Below are 21,302 nucleotides of genomic sequence, written 5' to 3' on the forward strand. Positions count from 1 at the left end.
ATGTCAATCACATTTTGGGTGACATTGCTTTTTCTTATGGACTATTATAACCAAGTTGCTGATTCCTCCCACACACTCGTCTAAAAAAAAAAGTTGCAATATTATATTAAAAACTACCACAAACTGGGTCACTTACTGAACAGCAAGGGAAAAAATGCACCTTGTTCCCTAAGGGTAGCACAGAGTGACCCGCTTTGCTGGGATAGCTTTCACAAACCAGCAAGTGACACCCTTCTCTGCGCCATCCAGAAGACTTTTATCTCCGTACATGTCTCCTGCTGCAGTGGGAATAAAAGCAACTCAGTGGCACAAAGTCAGAATCCAAAGTTGAGACGGGCAAAGCACAGCCTAAAGCAACTTCACCTCTGTTTCCCTGACGACTCTGTGAAGCGCAGTCATCAAAGCAGCACTAATACGACCACCCAACTCGAGGCGTATGGCGTGCAGCTCTGCTCATGTGAACACTCTGTGCTCTGAGACCGCACAAGGACATGTCATCTGAGGACCTGAATGAAGTGCAAATAGGGAAAAGATCCCAGCCAGCTCTGCTCATCTTCCTGCAGACTTGCATCCCCTGAACACTCAGCCCCCTGCCTCTGGGGTCTCCAGGACAGATTTTCTGCTTTGGGGTTTCTTCCTGTGGAAAGGCCGCTCTAAACTAAAATGCCCATATTGTGGGACAGGACTGCCTGCTGAATCAGCCCTGGTCTCTCCTGCGACGTTCTTAGCCACATCCAGCCGCCTCAGAGGGAGAAGGCTTTCCACCATGTCCTGGGGCCAGGCTTCCCCCAGGGAGAGAAAAGTGGAGAAGCTGAGTCCCAGCCAGCCGGGGGAAAGGAGCTGCCTTGAATAGCCCACAGGGATGTGGGGGCAGAAGAGACACCCCCCTTGCACCCAGCAGCTGTGGGTCCCCACCACCAGTCACCCACAGCACCCGCAGGCCCCACCGGCTGCCCCACCCCTGCCCCTCTGGGCACTCAGCTCCCACCAGGGGAAAAGAGCATAAAAGAATTTGAACTGTACAGCATCGAGTACCATGGGGCACGTCTTGGATTTGGCCTGGGATAGAGTTGATTTTCACAAGAGGTTGGGAGGGGGACACAGCCAGGACAGATGACCCAAACTAGCCAAAGGGGCATTCCATATCATATGATGTCATGCTTACTATATAAAGAGGGCTGGCCGGGAAGGAGCAGCGGCTCGGGGATGGGCAGTGTGTCTGGTTGTATATTCTGTTATAAGTACTGTTGTTATTTTCCTCTTCTTTTTCTGACCTAGTAAACGGTCCTTATCCCAACCCACAAGTTTTACCTTTTTCTTCCAATTCTCCTCCCCATCCCACCGGAGGGGGAGTGAGTGAGCGGCCACATGGTGCTCAGCTGCCGGCTGGGGCTAAACCACAGTGGGCAGATGAATCAAAATAACAAAAAATGGGGAATTTTCCCACTCTCAATTCAGCCTCTCACTGGAGAATTAAGGCCAAGAGTAAGACTAGGGCTGGGAGTAGGGAGAGGAGATTTGGACACAGCCAGGGAAGCACAAAGAAGCAAGTAACACCACATCAACACTAGACTTTCCTTCAGTTAAAATTTTTCACTGCCAAGCGAATGTCCCCAAGCCCCAGGCAACAGATGCGAGCGAGTGGATCCTGGCCACTGCAATGTCCTGCAGATAGTGGGGAGGTCCCAGTAATAAAGTGTCTCTTGCCAGAGCGACAATATCCGGTGGTGGTGGACACTGCTACTTCTAATGGACACCCACTTTGAACTCCACCTGCCCTCTGCTTCTAGTGGGGCTTAAAGCAGCCCTGAGGATGCTGCAACAATGTGGGCATCATCAGAGCACAGCTCACAAAGCTCCTGCAGGTGAGGTGGCTTACTGTGCTGGCAAAATCTCATTGCTTTTCAAGATTAAACTCTGAGTTTCACTGTGGTCTTTCCTTGGGGATTTGGCTCAGGTCCCAGTCAGATTCTGATCTTTTATCAGCACCTCAGCCTCTGAGAATTGCACGGTTGTGACTAGTCTGAAGTTGCAGATTCAAAGTCTCCGTTTTGCAGCTTTTTTTTTCCTGTTCTCATTTTTCTATGTTTATTTTTCATGTGAAGTAAATGATTCTTCACATGTCCATAATACACTTTCATATGTAGACTCTTCTCCATCAATTAGCTGGATTGTATTAAATGCCCCGTGCTTCAAAATCAGTGGTAGCCAGAAATAAAACTACCTCTTGACTATTTGGCTTATGTTAAGACACAGAAAAAAAACAGTGGTTGAATCTTCTCCAGTTTTAAATATCTCCTCCATATTTCCAGGAGCTTTTAACTGCCAGTTCTTCATGATTTCTCTCCTCTTCATGTTTTGGTTTTTGTTTTTTATTTTTTTCCTTACCAATTCCAGGAATTCAGTAGCCTTCCCAAATCTAATAGAAAGCTGTATCAGTCAGTCTCAGGGTCTTGCATAATGTGAAGAGCAATCACAGCCAGTGCCAAATGCTACTGTACCTTAATGGTGAGTTCCCTAAAGCCTGCAAGCCCTGGTCACCTGGGCTCTGGAGCCAAAGCATTTCAGCCACGAATTACTCAGGCTCCTTGCCAGCCCATCTGGGACTTACACACACACGCACACATGTGCACACACACACGCACACATATCCCCCTGAAACCAGCATTTCACATCTCAGAAGTGATGCATCTTCAGGCTCCCAGAAGCCTCCTCAGTGAAGCACAGAAGACCAGAGAAGCTCCAGGGCACATAACAGTTCCCAGCTCTTAGCTCCCACCAGGGCACTAAGTGCCAGTGGCCCAGGGACTCAAACATTTCCAAGCACCACTTGCCAAAATCCGGTGGGTTTCTGCCCAGATTGCACGAAAATTTCTTTCTAATGGAACAACCATCTCCTAGAGAAGTGCTAACTTTGGTCTGTTGGGAAAATGCTGCACTGGAGAATTTGTTACTAGACCTCCTTCTAACCAGTAACTCTTCCTTTTGTACTCTGTTCTCACTTCTTTCTCCTCTGACTCTGTCCCATATGATTGCCTTTAGCATCCAAGGTCCCCTCTAACAGTAGACAAAGTAGGCTCTCAATGGCTCAGTGGATTGCTGGACATCACATCAGGCACAGCCCAAACAGCCAGCTTCTGCTTTGTATTTCTCCTGCATCCTTAGCCTTCCTGCTTCAGAGGGGAGTTCAGAGCCCATGGCAAGTGTGTGCGATAGCACAGGGTCTTCTTCCACCTACAGCCCCCTCAGACACAGCTGATTCCTCCAGGACTCCTGAAACCCATTGTGATGTTTCCAGTTTCTCTTACCACTGACCTGAAATGCCCACTGATGTTCCCATCCCAATACAGTGTCTTCAAATCGCCAGTGATTTTGCTCCACAAAATCCATCCTTCTGTCACAGTAAGGTTTGGCTTTGCCTGTACTTCTGTGAACCAAAAGTAAGCTGTTCCTTTCAAGTCTTCAGTGGCACTGCAACCACATGGATGTATTGTAGTGGATAGAGCATGTGCAAGTCCATTGTAAACTTTCATATAATACAGGCTGGTTGGAGAATGGATTGAGAGCAGCCCTGAGGAGAAGGACTTGGGGGTGTTGGTGGACAAGAAGCTCAACATGAGCAGGCAATGTGCACTTGCAGCCCAAAAAGCCAACCATATCCTGGGCTGCATCAAAAGAAGTGTCACCAGCAGGTTGCCCTGAGAAGCTGTGGATACCCCCTCCCTCGAAGTGTTCAAGGCCAGGTTGGATGGGGCTTTGGGCAACCTGGTCTAGTGGAGGGTGTTCCTGCCCATGGCAGGGGGGTTGGAACTAGATGGTCTTTGAGGTCCCTTCCAACCCAAACCATACCGTGGTTCTATGATATAGCACCCCAGATACCCTCCCACAAAACATTAGGGTAGGATGTTCTCCAGGGCAATATCTTAGCTGCAGTACTTACATCAGGTCTTTTTCATTTTCTTTTTCCAGGCCCAGCTGTGAACTTGGAGCTGAAATATAATAAAGATCATTTCAATGTCAGTGAAAGAGCCAAATACTGTGCATACATGCAACAGTTCTGCCTGAACATGCTGCAATGCAGAGCCCACACTCACAGAATCACTCAGTGGGTACACACCAGGTTAGATTTGCTGCTCCCACACAAAGCCCAACATGTCTGGCTTCAGACATAGTGCTCTCAGGATGGGGAGCTCACAGTCTGACCCCTTCAAGCCTGTACCTGTAGACACTGATGAATATAAAACAATAATGAAGAATTAAACATTCGCAATGTGTGATACCAAACAGCTCATAAAGGTAGGCGCTGAGCACCTTGAAGCCAGTGACCCTCTTTCAGTTAGAGAAATGCACTTCCTTACCCTCATGAGTCTCTCTTATTATTTTTAGGTAAGACCTACAATAATTACTAACTAGAAATCCTATGGGATATGCTGGGATGAAGACTCACCTGGTTTTTTGTGCTTCTTGTGCCACCCACTGGAACAGGCTGAAAACCCAAGTGAAAAGAAAACATTCAGGAGATTTCATATCCAGTATATTTTAATATGTTTCATGAATTATTATAACAACAGCTTGCAATATGCTCCAACAGTTTTTAGTCAGTTCTCATTAATTCAAAATGTCTGAAAAGAAGAACCCAAGTTTGCTAATCTCCTGACCAAAGGCCTGCAAGCCACTGAAAGAGTTTGTCCTTCAGAAAGGCAAATGCCATTCAATGATATATTTGTATTGAATTCTTCCGACACTAGTGACATTGTACAGGGCACAGAGAATATCTCATCTAACATAGTCCAACCACCTCCAGCCACTGGCAGGTGAGAAAGCTGAACTGAAGTAGGTGTGGAGAAGCTGTTCATCTTATGTGAAGAAGGAGGACCTTACTAGACTAAGAAACTACAAGAACCTGTCTTGTTTAGTTAGGCAAAATGAAGGCTGAGTGAGAATATTTCTCCAAATACCTCATGGGCATATATTCCAAGGGAGTACAGACTCTAGGACAGTGTTCACAGTGATTAGTAAGTGATTGCAAAGTTATTCAGGAATTAATTTAAGCTGAATACGCAGGAAAGTTTAATAGCATTGAAGCAGTGAGGAAAGCCCTCCAGCAGGATAGATAATGGCAGGCAACATTACTTTTTTCATATAAAAGAGTTTGAACCATTTCTGAAAGCCATTGTATGATGGGATTGTTTGCAATAGCAAGGTATCACACATAGGGACGCAGCCTCATATTTCTGTATTTTTACTGAGGAGGCGTATCCTTCTTCTAGAAAGAGTGCAAACAACAGGAAGAGCTCAGTGTGATAGCATCATTAAGAAAACAGCATTTGGGTTTTGGTTATATTTTTTTACCCTAAAAAATGAATATGAGACAAAATACAACAAAACCTGCACTTGAGACTCACTTTAGTGCCACTCCCAAAAGGCCATTTTGAGTAACTAGCCATTTAAAGTACCCACTAGGTTTCCAGAACAATTTTATTTGACCTTTTAATGAAAGAATAACATGTATAAGGCAAATGATTTCAGCTGATCACCTGGGTGACTGCTTAAAGCAGTCCTCTATATAACCTAACCAGCCCATTGTCTGAAGTGTAATGTTAAGCTTTGTCTTCCATAAATGTATGCCTCAAGTGCATTTTCTGATTTTGAAGTTTGTCTTTTTGCCCAGTCTGACTGCATACATTTTTCAGTGAACACACAAGGCAAGATGTTGCAAATACCTAATAAAGAAATAAGGTGCCCCAGAGATTAAAAAAAAAAAAAAAGGTTACTGATTGCTGAATATATATATTCTTCTATCCATAAAAAGTATAAGGAACTGCATAAAGTCCATTATTTTCCAAAGACAATGTATCAGATATTGCTGGAAAACATAGTTGTGCCCTTCCTGTTATGCAAAATGATTAGGACTTTGATAAATCTTTTTCCAGTTCTTAGTGTAACACAGTCAAGGAGGGCTTTATGTGTGCGTGTGTGTTTATTATGACACATGAACACAATAAGAATTCATAATAAAAAAATACAGCCGAAGAAGCCACAACTTCCCTTGTGCCAGAAAACATGCCACTCAATTTAGCCAGTAGGGGAGCAGGAAGTCCTTGCCCAAGGTGTGTAAGATTCACCAAGGGGAAATCATGCCTGACCAAACTCATCGCCTTCTATGATGGCATGACTGGCTGGGTAGAGGAGGGGAGAACAGTAGATGTTGTCTACCTCAGTTTCAGCAAGGCTTTTGAGACCATCTCCCATAACATCCTCATAAGCAACATTGGGAAGCGTGGGTTGGATGAGTGGACAGTGAGGTGGGTTGGGAACTGGACGCAATGGCAGAGCTCAGAGGGTTGTGACAAGCGGTGCAGAGTCTAGTTGGAGGCCTATAGCTAACGGTGTGCCCCAGGGGTCAGTACTGGGTCCGGTCTTATTCAACATACTCATCAATGACAGGGGACAGAGTGCACCCTCAGCAAGTTTGCTGATGATACAAAACTGGGAGGGGCGGACCACACACCAGAAGGCTGCACTGCCATTCAGCAAGATCCAGACAGACTTGAGAGTTGGGTGGAGGGAACCTAATCAAGTTCAACAAGGGCAAGTGTTGGGTCCTGGACCTAGGGAGGAATAACCCCAAGCACCAGTACAGGTTAGGGGTTGCCCTGCTGGGAAGCAGCGCTGCTGAGAAGGACCTGGGAGTCCTGGGGGACAACAAGCTCTCCATGAGCCAGCAGTGTGCCCGTGTGCCAAGAAGGCCAATGGTATCCTGGGGTGCATCAAGAAGAGTGTGGCCAGCAGGTCGAGGGAGGTTATCCTCCCCCTCTCCTCTGGTGAGGCCACATCTGGAGTCCTGTGTCCAGTTCTGGGCTCCCCAGGTCAAGACAGGCAGGGAACTACTGGAGAGAGTCCAGCGGAGGGCTACAAGGATGATGAGGGACTGGAGCATCTCTCGTATGAGGAAAGGCTGAGAGAACTGGGTCTGGTTAGCCTGGAGAACACTGAGAGGGGATCTGATCAATGCTTATAAATGTCTAAAGGGTGGATGTCAAGAAGGTGGGGCCAGACTCTTTTCAGTGGTGTCCAGCGACAGGACAAGGGGCAACGGGCACAAACTGGAACATGAGAAAAAACTTCTTCTCTTTGAGAGTGACAGAGCACTGAAACAGGCTGCCCAGAGAGTTTGTGGAGTCTCCTTCTCTGGAGATATTCAAAACCTGCCTGGACGCAATCCTGTGCAACCTGCTCTAGGTGATCCTGCTTTAGCGAGTAGGTTGAACTAGATGATCTCCAGAGATCCCTTTCAACCCCTACCGCTCTGTGATTCTGTGAAATGCAGGGTCTCCGGTGCCATCCCAGCCACAGCTACCCTCACTCCATCACAGGGGTCATGATTGATGGGATGCTGACATCCATTAAAGCCTTTCCATTAATTTCTGGCCAGCCAAAGAGGCATGTGCTACAGAAATGGTTGAGCTGCAGTGGGAGGCATGTAAGTGCAGAAGACAAAACTGCCACAGGAACTAAACCTACCTTTGAAATAACTACTTTCCACACATCGCTTTCCAAATTAAAAATAAGATTATTTTTTCACCTGCATTTTCCCTCAGAGTTCTTTGATTGTATTTGCATATCCACTCTCACCCAGAGACACAACACAGAGGCAATCTCTGTGGCCAGGAAGTATCTCCACTTTGTAAATGTTTGACAACCATAAACTTTAGCAACAGAGATCATCTAGATTTACTGACTGTAATTAAACTTCAGGGCAAGTGCTCCAGCACATTTGTCATGAGCCTGCATCATCCAAAAGGAAGGGTCATACTGGTTGAACAGCACTGAAGCTCTCTCTCCTTTAGCCTGCAGAGTGCCACAAAATTCTGAGGACCAAACAGATGGTGCTGAGGACCTGATATCCACACTGCATGTGTTTATGGGAGAACTCATTTGGACAAGCATCAGTGTAGTCGTGTGGTCTGAGCACCCCTGAACAGGCAGAGATCATCGTTATGCCAGTGGAAACCAGGAATCCATGTCCCAGAACTGCTCCCAGGGGCAAACCACAGCACAGCAAGGCAGAAATTTGGGAGATTTGCCTCAGAAATGCTCTGCTGATCCAAAATTAAATGTTAACTTAAGCCCACTATGAAGCTCTTTCCTCTCTCCCTGCTGTCTTGTGCTCACCCCCAAAGTAACCACACTGTTCTTGTATAAATTTATTCATTAGCAGCAGTAAATTTCACTGGCTAAACTGAAAGCCTGATTGCATTCACACCAATCCACCTCCACACACGTTTGTCTTTTGATGCTTGAGTTGTTTAAAGTAACAATCCCTAACAATGGAAAAATAGGGAAAACCTAGAAGGACCAGAATCTTAAAGTCTTTGTTGCACTGTAGGTCTGTCTCTGAGAGTTAATCTTAGCAAGATTAATTTCATTTAACATCTAGCCATGCCACTGCTGCCAAATTAGGTAAGTATGTATATGAATTCAACTGAAAAAAAAGTGGGAGCACACTCTACATGTGACTCACCCATCATGCATAATTAGAGGTATTAGGCTAATAAATGTTATTTTGAAATACGTAAAATAACTGTAAAAACATTTTTAAAACCTTCAGTTGAGAATGGTTATAAAAAAAAAATGAAGAAATAGGAGGAGGGGAAAAGAATCTATTGTTCATTTCAAGCTCCTGGGAAAAGAAAAAATCAATTCATCCACCACAATCTGTTTTCAGCCTATTTGTTTCAGCACCTCAGGTCAGCAACCTCTCTCCCTCAGCAGTGAGCCCACAAGATTCCTCAAGAGCTCTTCCAATAAAAGGCTGTCCCGCGCAATGCAGAATCTCTGTCAGCTCCCACGTGCAATGGTGCTATCACACAATATTCTCTGTTTTATTCATATGCGCAAGATCTTGTGCTGCTGAGACCAGGCACAGGTGCCAGTACCTCAAGAAGAAGAAAAAGCACGTAACATTTTGTCTCAAGCGGCTTAGAACATGGTTTATTGTTATTATTATTACTATTATTAAAGAATTCAACCCTAACTGCCAATTAAAAGAATTGCAGAAACAGTTTAGTAATAATTTAAGGAACACAATTACATTGCTGACTCTGATGCTTATGCTGTCTTTAAGAGGATCAAACAGGACCTTAGAAAGTGCTATAAGGACCATCAAGAGCAGTATATCTAAAATTAATTTCAGCAGAGCTCAGGGCCAGGAAACTGCAGGTTTATATTGAGTGACCTGAAAAGACCGAGAGCCTTGCCAAGAAGGAGACCCTGAGTTCACCTACCAACACACGCACCTGCCAAAAATAATAGAAATAATAATAAAAATAAAAATGCAAAAACATGAAAGTTAGCACCGTGTTGACAGGGCTTCGGTAAAATTTCAAACACAGGGGCTCTATCACTAAGTCTTCCCACTGAGCAACATTTATAGTTATTACATTCTTGCTGCTGGCAACAAGCCTTTATAGACGTTTTGAGAATACATCCAATATAGGAAGTGGCCTGTTGTTTTTCTTTCTTCCAGCTACATTATTGATATTTCAGGAGAGTAATTGAACTTCTCAGCACCGACTTGTTTTCTCCATGAACTACTATCCCCTGTAGATACACACATGTTTTCAGGGCATATGCTAAAGCAACTGTAAATCCTACGCCTAAATGGCACTTGTATTTTATCAGCCTTTGTAGGAGAAAAAATGGTATTCTAGCTGTAAAACATCTGACTGTATTTAAACTATACTATGTTTCATCTCTTTCTCACACTCTCATACACATTTCATTAGAGTCTTTCTTTATAAAGACGTTCAAAAACCACATTATTGTCACAAAATCTTTGTTCCACCCCACCCAGGCCAGCTGTTTTCCTCATTTTGCTATGAATACATCATACCACAAGCAACGTTAATACTCAAACAGCTATTCATAATAAAGAAACTAAACTAAATACTGGGAAAAAAAAATATATCATGGTGGAAAGCACAGACCGGAGGATCACAAAGAGATGTGGCTCCACACTCAGCACGCAGCACCCAGCAAGTCTCTCCAGCGGGTGCAGGACAGGGTCGGTGGGCTCTCTGCTAGGACAGGGTCGGTGGCTAATGCCCACTCCCTGTCTGGGTTTCTGCAGGGACTCAGGCTGGCACCCCCAGGCATGTACCCAGACAGCACAAGTGAGGGATAGAGGTCCCATCAAGTAAGCACTGACTATTCACAGCCCACTTTTTGCCCCAGCCACTATATAAAGTGGAAAAGTCAAAGGAGTAGTTTTCCTACCAATAGTTAGAGAATGGGAACCCTTCCCTTGGAAGCTCGCATGGAAAATTAAGGAGGGGGGTGGTGGTGGTGTTCTGCTGGAAAGAAAAAGTTTGAAACTTTCCAGTTAGGTCAATTTGTTACGTGCCATGGCTGGGGTACAGCAGGATGCAGTATCACTAAATGGCGTCTTGACTTCAACCTTCTCTATGGACCCAGAGGCCCCGACCACAGACGTGGTGACAGGGGACCCTGCCTTGTAGCAAATTAGTAGACTACAGGTGGCAGAGGAATGAGACACCGCAGCAGGAATGCATGCTTTGGCTGGATTACTACCACAAGGCACGTTATAGGATATCCACAGGCCGAGTCTTCAGCCTCCATCTCTCCAGAGTCCTGGGAGCAGATAGGCTGTCAACAAAAGGCAGCAACGACAGAGTGCTTGGCTTCTGCCAGGCTATGGCAGACTCTGTAATCTCATATTTACATGCTCCATATTATCTGTGGTCTTGGTTTTCTAGAGCTTTTAGCAAAAGACAAGTGATTCTAATGCATGTTTAAGATTGCTGCCTGCCAATTGCACTTTTTGCTCAGATCATTCCATTTAAGCTGTTGTGAAAGGGTTTCCTGAACCCAGTGACAATGGATAACGGTGAAGAAGATAAACTTTCAGAGCTTATGATAGTTTTCCCAAGATTTAAAGCTAGAAACTATAGTGAGACAATGGGTGTTTTTACATGTGCTATGCACATGCAGAATATTAAAAGCCTGGTGCTACCAAATGGAAGTGATGAAGAGGGCAATTCCACATGGTGGGATGAAAGCACAGTCCCAGCTGGGGGCTGCATGGCAAGGATGCTTCTGAGTAGCAAATGTTTGAGCTAGACTAAACTAAAAAGAGACTGAATGATTTGTGATCTAGATGGGGACAGATTCAGGGAGCAGACTGTAGTGCTGAAAAATGGAGGTAACTGATGAAGGAGACTTACTGCTGTCTTAGGAAGTGGAGGGATGGTGCTCATGCACTTAGGGAGAAGAAGGATGTTGGAGCTGAGTGAGGAAGAGGAATCCTTGGGAGAAAGGGGAAAAGGAGATGGTGGGGAAGATGTAATAGAAAGAAGGGGCTAACAAAGAAAAATACTAATTTTCTTCCATACTTTAAGGGGTCTCTAATTCTCCAGCTACAAGAGGGATACATGAAAATTGAGGAAAAAATATCTATTTTTCAACACCTCACTAGCATTTTTGTCCTCCTCCCCAAGAACGCATCTCACCACCAACCACAGTGCTGTGCTCCTTCTAGTTAGAAATACCATCCATCTTCAGTGAAGAGACCACAGAAGAGGTCCTCATGCAGTCCAACCAGATATTGTAGGTCTAGCCAGTGCCAAAGGAAAATTGTAGTATGGAATCATCTTACCCAGCATGATCATTCTGAGGATTAAGTAATATTTTCCTGTTAGTTTGAAAACAGGAATCTGCCCTTAAGTTTCTATGTCCAAATCTATGACTTTAAATAAATTTCATGATTTTTACAAATCAGAAAATTTGACAGTATACAGTGGATATTCCTACATAAATTTTAGATGTCGATTAAAACAAAAAAACCCACAAAATACTATTGTTCAGAAGTACTGACTATAAAGGGTAATACAAATGCTCTGTTTATTATCTGTTAATTTGTTTAAAGGATTAATTTTGTGCTTGCTTTCCATTAAATTTTCATGGACTGATGATAAGCACTTATGGAAAACAAATATTCAAAATTAAATGTACCAAAAACCTCTATAAATCTTATTTTTAATCTACATATGCAAAGGAAGAGTTTGCACGCCTCTCCATTCCTGGAGTGACCTGGCCAAGTTAGAGTTCAGCAAGCAAGTCAGAAAAATAAATCTAAGGGAAAGACAAACAAACATAAGAACATTCTGAACTACTGCTGGACTTCATGTGAGCAGATAACGAGGCTAAATACTTTTAATAAATTACTCATTCTGAATTACATATTCATCTGCTGTAGAAATCTAATGTGATCAGTAATCTCTTTCCTTGAAGTAAATTAGCACCTTACCAAGTGACTTTCCTTTGCAGTGAAGACCTGACCTTGCACATACATGCTGAGGGTTGTGGCAGTCAGAGAAAAGCTCAGTTAAGTGTTGTAATTTACTCAACCAGCCTCTTCTTAAGCACCTGCCAGGAAGCATAAATATAGAAAACACAAGCAGATTTTCTTGGGGAGGGAAAAATAAACAAACAAACAAATGTGCAAGGAGAAAATACAAATATAAGAAGTTGGGACTATTAAGTCCCATTTCCATCCTAGACACAGAGAGCAAAGGACATGAAGCCTGCCTAAATCCCCCTAAATCTTGAGGACTGCAACCAGGCAGTCCTGAAAGCTCAGCCTAAAGCCTGCCCAGAGCACCAGGGGAGCCCTTGCATCCCGCACCCCGCACCCCTTTCTTGCACACCCTTCCCATCTTCAGGAGTTCCTACCTGCATGGTCAGCATGCTGGAAACATGCCAAGAACAAAGTGGTACATGCCAGCCAGGGGAGCAGGCTTCACCAAGGGGTTATCACCCTCCCTCTTCCATGGAAGCAGTGAGAAAACCTGAGACAAGATATTATTTTTGTTTGCTTTTGAAAGATTTGATCTAGCTAAACATCACCCAAACCCAGGATGGTCCCTGCTCCTTCTTCGCATGAGCCTAGTGTCTGAGCTACACTTGGATTATTAATTCCTCCTGGCTAAAACATGCTCAGGCCAGCACATCCAAGACAGCAGATCAGCAGACAGGAATATACGATCAGGTGAGAAAAATATATGCCAGGCAAAATGTCTGCTGCTGCCCACGTGGTACGTCACCACAATACCTCATATCCATGTACCTCACCTGCTTTTGCAGGTTGTAACAGCCACCAGCAGCAGAACTGAACCCTGCGCACTGGGTAGGACCTCAGAAATCATCAAATGTGAGTAAAACTCAAAAATACCAAGTAGAAATTCTTGGTCAAGGCCAACTGCAGACTTCCATAACGCAAGTCATAATATTGCTCTGAGTCATCAGTCACCTCTGTCTTGTATAGTCCAAAATAAGAAGGTTGCTTGTAATATGATTGTGGCAGCCAAAAGTCATATTTCCTTTGGCTGGCAGAATAGACATTGTATTTGTTAAGGAAATAAGTACTTAAAACGCATCGTGATGGCAGTTCTGGGGATCGACATGCCTCAGGATCTAAAGCAGAACCCACGAGCTTCCTTGTTTCTCTATAATGTCTTCCAATTACATTTTAGAGGAAAGTCATTTTCCCTTTAAGGTGATCTGAAAGTTATTAAGGCCCACTCTGAGCTCTCTTCTATGTTAAAAGAAAAAAAAAGCTTTGCTGTTTCATTAGGTTAAACAAGGTGTAAAAGACAGCAGAGTCAACGCCTTGGCTTTGTGAGTGTCAGACAACTTCACGCTTGAGAGGCATGAAATTAATGATTAATTAGTTCATTCACTCATTCCTTACACAGGAAAGCGGGTACCTATGTCCCTGTAGTGCACAGTGTAATGAAACAGCTCATGCCCAGACTCAGTGCTAGAACAGAGTCCCAAGGACCACCCAAGGACTCATTGCCTCCTTACCTCTCCAAGGACTCCTAAACTAAGCTGCTGTGTCAGTACATATGAGAGCTGCCAATACATACGCCATCAAAACATATGAGAGCTGCTACTCTATGCTGGCATCAGCTGAGACTGGCAAAAGAGAAAAAGCTGAAGAAAAACCCTTACATATGGAAAGGATGGTTGTATCTATGCTGCACCTACCAAACATGCAAAGAAAATGCTGCTATTTGACTGTGTTGCTATAAACCTGCCAAGGGTCCTGAGGAATGCCATTGCCCATTTTCACACCCAGGCTTATTGGGATAGCTGAGAACTATAACACTTCTTTTGGGAGATAATTGCAACTGCCTCCAAGCAGTGTTTTTTAGAGGTTGAGAAGTGTACTGATTTAGGGGGCAATATCTTCTGGGAAATTGGTTTTATTCTTCTCCATGGAAGAAGGGAACCCTGTGCTGGAGTAATGATTCTAAACACTTTTCTAAAATCCTCTTGCTCCTTTCCACCCAGCCTGTCTTCTTGTGAATCTTTCTATAAGTATATAGCATTCAGTCTGAAAAATCTCTGTATGTGAAACAGGACGTTTCAAGTATGGCATAATTTAGCTACTTTCAACTGCTGCTACTTGCATTTTTTTAAAAGAAATTTTCATGTCCAAGAAAACAGAGGGGTGTTAGTTGGCTTTTCCTTTGGGTAAAGATGTGCTCCATGTAGTCACAGACTTCAGCGAAAGTTTTTGTGCAATGCTTTAAGGTGGTGACTTAAAAGTTGTTTAGAACAAGCCTTCTAATGAATTTAAAAAAAAAAAAAAAAGAATTCCCACCATGTATTGATGTCAGTGCCAGAACTCTGCTATCCAGCAACCTGCATAAAGTCACCAGTTGCAGGCCCTGGATGTAAATTGCTGACTATTTTTACTGATAGTTCTTGGGAATCCCTAAGGCACTAACCTCATTCTGGTTCCTGTCAATATGTTTTATCCCGGGCTCAGAGTAAATAGCTGTATTTAAATTTCTGACTGTTTAGGAGAAGCCTGGCTAGAATAAGCTGGATTCTACAAGGTTTCCTTATTTTTATGAGTGCATATTTAGTTGTGCACATGTGGTGGGTTGACCCTGGCTGAGGGCCAGGTGCCCACCAGAGCCGCTCTATCACTCCCCTCTTTCATTAGACAGGGGAGAAAAGGTACAATGAAAGAAAACTTATGGGTCGAGATAAGGACAGGGAGAGATCATTCTCTAGTTATCATCACGAGCAAAACAGACCGAACTTAGAGAGGGAATTCATCTTATTTATTACTAAGCAAAACAGAGTAGAGCAATGAGAAACAAAATCAAATCTTAAAAAACACCTCCCCCCACCCCTCCCATCTTCCCGGGCTCAACTTCACTCCCGGCTTCAACCTCCTCCCTCCTCAGTGGCACAGGGGGACGGGGAGTGGGGGTTACGGTCAGTTCATCACACGGTGTTTCTGCCGCTTCTTCATCCTCAGGGGGAGGACTCCTCTCATCGTTCCCCTGCTCCAGCATGGAGTCCCTCTCGCGGGAGACAGTCCTTCATGACCTTCTCCAACGTGAGTCTCCTCCACGGGGTGCAGACCTTCAGGAGCAAACTGCTCCAGCGTGGGTCCCCCACGGGGTCACAAGTCCTGCCAGCAAACCTGCTCTGGCGTGGGCTCCTCTCTCCACGGATCCACAGGTCCTGCCAGGAGCTTGCTCCAGCGCGGGCTTCCCACGGGGTCACAGCCTCCTTCAGGTGTCTCCACCTGCTCCGGCGTGGGGTCCTCCACGGGCTGCAGGTGGAATCTCTACACCCCCTCATCCTCCCTCCATGGGCTGCAGGGGGACAGCCTGCTTCACCATGGTCTTCTCCACGGGCTGCAGGGGAATCTTGCTCCGGCGCCTGGAGCACCTCCTGCCCCTCCTTCTGCACTGACCTGGGTGTCTGCAGATGTTCTTACAGCTTCTCACTCCTCTCTCTGGCTGCAAAAGCTCTCTCTAACTGTTTTTCTCTTTCTTAAATATGTTATCACAGAGGTGCTGATTGGCTTGGCCTTGGCCAGCGGCAGGTCCATCTTGGAGCCGGCTGGCATTGGCTCTGTCAGACACAGGGGAAGCTTCTAGCAGCTTCTCACAGAAGCCACCCCTGTAGCCCCCCCGCTACCAAAACCTTGCCACGCAAAACCAACACAGCACATTATTTCCTAAATGAGCGAAATATAGGAATTAAAATCATAGAGAATTTGTCATTTTGAAGAAAATATTTCCTCCTCATAGTATTGTTGGTCACAAGATCTTGACACTTAGGTTTGTCACTGAAAATTGCCTTTCTTGGCAATTTTCATACATATTCCACACTTGGAGAAACAAAACAGAGATACTTTTTCCAAGTATTTTTTTGTTGAACTGACAGCCCCTTAAAAGTTGATCAGAACATAGAAGGTTAGAACAAATATCAGAGAAGACAGATTTCTAAGCCAAATACATGTGATGGAAAAGTAGTGCCTATAGCCGATTTACTACTTCCACACAGGATTTGTGTCTCATGAAAGACAGTGTATTAATTTCTACTTTTCTACAAGCAAACTCACCATAATGAGTATCCTCATTATTTTCATGAGGCAAATCCTCTACCATTTTCACAGTATAAAAAAATCAAACCACAATATCATTTGGTTATCTGTTTTAACAGCACTGACATGTAATAGAACCTTTTCTAAAATAGTCTTTGTCCAACATCACTGTTGGTATCTTGTTCAACTGTTGCATATCCCTCCATTTAAATAAAGTGTCCCAAGACTTCTGGATCTTCCATTAATCTCCTTCATTCACATGAAACATTTTATTTTCTGCTATTTCGAGCATCGCTCCAACCACATCTACAGTCTCTCTCTTTCACTCAACCCAAACCCAAACACAAACTCGAACCCCACTTTCTGGCTCAGGCTTGGACTAAGACCCCACTTCTGACCCACACCGCAAAGGTCCTCTGAACACAAATCTTTTGTCTGCGTTTATTTCCTTTGGATGCCAATTTCCAACCCCACTCCAACCACACCTCTAGGCTCTCTCTGTCATTGAACGCTAACCTTAACCCAAACCCTACTTTCCAGCTCAGGCTGCTTGTGGCATGCAACCCAGAGGGGTCTAGCTGACATTCAACAATTTACCCATTTGGTATTGAATTTATGTCTAGCAATTTGGCAATAAATATTCATCATCTCTCAGTTTTGGCTTCCTTTCTAGGGGGTCATGTTTATTCAACTTCTGAGCTGAGAAAAATGTTTACTACCATATCATTAATTATGAACAAAGCTCTGGCTTAACTTGAGCAATAAATAAAACTCAGACTTGACCATCTGTGAAATTCTGTTAATGGGCATCATGTCAAGCAAGGATCCTTTAGACTAGCTATTCTTGGAGACTCCTGTTGTGGCTGCAATTCTTAAAGTATTTTAAAATACATAGGCATATATGAATCACAGGCCAGAACCTCTAGTGGAGGTACATCAATTTATACTTGCATAACTTGCTCTAATTTTTCCAAGGACAAGTTACTGAGAAACTTCAGAAACTCAAAAGCCATATAATAATTAAGACGTGGCAGTATTCACAGATCTCTGAAGGGGAATAAGAAATAATGAAGTGAGACTATGAAAGGCGTTATTTAGCCTTGAAAAGCTGTCATTGTTTCTAAGGTTAGAAAGTGACTTGCAGTACCTATATTGCAGTAGAAGAATCAAGGGAGAAAGAAAATACACATTATTCAACTTATTGTAGGTAAAAATCAGCTTCATTGAAAAGATACGAACTTCCAATTTTGAGGCGGAAAAGTTGTGGCTTGGCAACTGCAAACTTCAAAAGTATGTTAGGAAAATTATTGAAACTGGCATAATTTGCCCCTGAAATCTCAGGGCTTTTTTTTTTTACTAATGTTCACAGCAAGATCACTGCAATTTGACAGGCTGGCATTTTGCATGAATTGTATGTTGCACAGACCTTCAAGGACAGAGTGTTTGCTAAAATTAAAAAAAAAAATATTCATTTACTGGTATTTGGCTAGAGTAATGCTTGCATAGGGAGTGAAATCTCCCAGACAGGACCCTCAGCCACAGTTGAGTGATGACAGAAGCCTCCACTGCAAAGGTCTGTGCTGCAGCATCTTCAGCTCGATCAGAAGAGAATCCCTAAACCTCTTCATTCCCACTGATATATCCTAACTATGCATAGACTATCTCTTCAATATTTTAACTATGTACAAATACTGTCCTATGTGACCATTTCTGCAGAAACCATTTCCATTGACTGTTTACAAATGGCTTACCTATGTAGGATTTATCACTTCTGCAGTGGGAGCCACCTAGATGAGTCTTTGGGACACTCCACTCAGGATGTTAATCAACACATTCAAGCATAAAAATTGGACTACACACGGCAGGAGCTGCCCCAGGGAATTTCAAGAACTGTCTGAAATTCTCACCTGGTCAGGCTCATGTAACAGTCAAATACTCAGTTGTGAAGGTTTGATGGTTTCAAGCTGGCCCGCTGCCTCAAGCCAGTCCGTATCTCATCTATGCAAAGACTAGCTGGGATGTTCCTGGACCATGAGAGGAATTCATGAATGAAGTGTGCTGGGTGCGCGTGCAAGCACAGCCCTAACGCCCAGCTGCACCACAATTGTAACTAAAGAGCAAACTTAATTTTCGTATTTATGATTCACTTATAATTTAAGTCCCATAGGTCTTGCCACAATAAGTGCTCTGTTACTATCAGCAGCCTTTTCCACAACTCTCCAAGTGAGGTTTCCTTTCAATAAACTAAAGGTGAAAGAATCCTCTTGAATTCAAGTGATCTGCTGAATGTACATGTCTCAATTTGTTAGTTTTCCATTTTTTGGTATTGGCTATGTAGTCCGGTGTCCCAGATTGCTCTTTTCCTTACTTAGTAGAATTCACTTTTTTTATTATTATCACATAATACAGCTGTTTTATGTCCTCATAAGCTATTTTATGTGGTATTACACATCCTTACAATTCTTAATTTGCTTTCTTTGCATGTCTGCAAAGGGTAAGAACAAGAATAGAAAGAGTTTGGAAATAATGATCTGAAAGTTACAGTTAAAAATTGTGTTTCTTTTCTGAATAAGGTTATGAAATCACTGCAGCTGTTCAGAGCAAATTAAATTAGCATTGACATTATCTGATTCCAGCTCTAAGGTGAGGTAGATTAACTGAGCTCTTGAAATCTCCTTCGGTCCTGTATTTTTTTTATTTGAACAATCTAATTTAATTTAATTTATCATCAAAACCTTCACTGTAGCAATGACAGAAAACAGTGCAACCACAACACCTTTTGGGAATCCCCTTTCTGAGAAACACACACGACTTTTTAGTATGACACTAATTGATAGACTTTTTTGATAGACTAGAGTGCCTAACACTCAAAAGTAAAGCTCACTGTACACCAGTGGGGTGCAGGCTCCCAACTCATTTCAGGGAAATTCCCAAAAGCCACAACGGGATGGCTTTCAAGTTGAAATGATGGTCATAAGGACTGGTGCTCTTAAATCCTTTGGATGCTTTTGAAAATCCTTGCCTTAATTTTCATTCCCGCAGTGTCGCAGTGACATCCAGTGGTCAGTAAGATTACTCTTAAATTGGGCTCCGACCCTACCAAAATTCAAGGGCATCCTTACCTGTGTACGCTATAAGCTGATGCATGTGCTTCATTCCTGTTAGTTTTCACAGAACTGATGTTTGATTAAGCGTTGACTCAGCACCTGATATATCACAAGGACTTTCAGAGGCAAAAGGAAGGTTCCCATATTTCGCTGTTATAGATCACCCTTCTTCCCTACCTCCCTCTTTCCATGATTCCTATTCAGACTGGAAACTATTTGAGGCTGTTCTCTAATTCCCATGCTCCCTAAATGCTGATAAAAAAAAGCAACTAATCTAATGTGTGTACTGTAGTAGCAGCCTGAAGGTCTGCCTACATAGATCTAGACGAAGATAAGGACTCAGGCTTTTAGGTTCTGCATGGAACATGCATAACAAAAACATGTAAACCAAGTAAGCAATATTGGATCAGCTAGAAGACTACTAGTCTAAGAGTCATTGTAATAGTCGCAAGAACAGTTTCTTCATCATCAGAAGAGAACAGAACTGTGAGGCTAAGGGCAGAAACTGGTAGAGTAACTTCGGTTCAGCAAGAGAGGAGCAAAACCTGTAAGCAGAGACTATGGTGCAGCAACAAGGTAATCGGTAACCGGTCACTGGAAGAAAGGGCAGAGAGCAGATCAAAAGACTTTGGCACTGGTAGCCAAAATATCTTGAAAATGCCAAGGGTCAGTCTGATTGGCAAAACTGAAAAGTGAGAAGCTGATGGTCAGAGATAAGGTCCCCAGAATCTGGGGAGATGGTAAGAAGAGGCGGCTGGAAACTCAGGAACACCAAGCAGGGGGAAAGGCTGAGGGAGAGGACTTGGGTAAGCAGTAGCTGGCTGCACCACTGAGGGGAAAAGAGCAGGGCTGGGGCAGTGCTGGTAGGGAGGAGAAGGAAGGATCAGGGCGGGGTGGGAGAACGAGAGAGACAAAGATAACAAAAAGCCCAAACCCACATAGGGCAGAATCCCCCAAAGGTATTCTCTTAAAACTATCATGCATAGGGGTGGAGAATGCCTCACTTTACACCACCACCCCTCTGAGACGTCAACAACGTGTCTTCAGAACTGGCAAAATAGGGAAAAGTAACCTGTAGATGGGAAGGGGCTCCAAATATCAAAGATACGATAAAACAGCTAAATCCCCACAGTGCCACGTCAGCAGTCACAACAAAGACGATGTCCTAAGGGATGAGTGAAGGGAGCATTTGAACTCCAGCTGACAAAGTCATACTGCTCGTGTTAAGCCATACTGCTCATGTTAAGCCCTCCTCCTTCTCCCAGGCTGACAGCAGAAGCCAGAGGCACTCAATAGTACACAAAGGGAGGAAGGTGCCAGGATGGTATGAGAAAGATTGAAGCTATATCAGACATGCTGACACTGCCGGAGACAAGCTTTATTTTTCAATATAATCACAGTAGCACAACCTTTCCTGCGTTCCACTCCTATGTTACTGTGGGCATATAAGTCTTTATTTATTTTTAATGATTTATTCTGAAATCTTGTTTGTTGACAAAGCTGTGCCAAGTGATTTGGTTTAGAAGAAAATACACCAAGGAGAGATGACCAAAAGCTTGGGAAAAATATGAAGGAGACTTAATAGCAGGGATGGGGAAAGTGGAGTGGGACAGAGGGAGGGATGGGTTAGAGATATGATCTGTTGTTGAAGAAAGAAAAGAAAGAACACAATTGTGATGGTAGATGTAGGATTTGGACTTACATGCAGCAGGGGAGTGAAAAAGGAGGGCATGATGGGCACCTTCAACATCCTGAAA

This window comes from Balearica regulorum, chromosome 1, assembly GCF_011004875.1.
Source record: "Balearica regulorum gibbericeps isolate bBalReg1 chromosome 1, bBalReg1.pri, whole genome shotgun sequence".
Lineage (NCBI taxonomy): Eukaryota > Metazoa > Chordata > Aves > Gruiformes > Gruidae > Balearica > Balearica regulorum.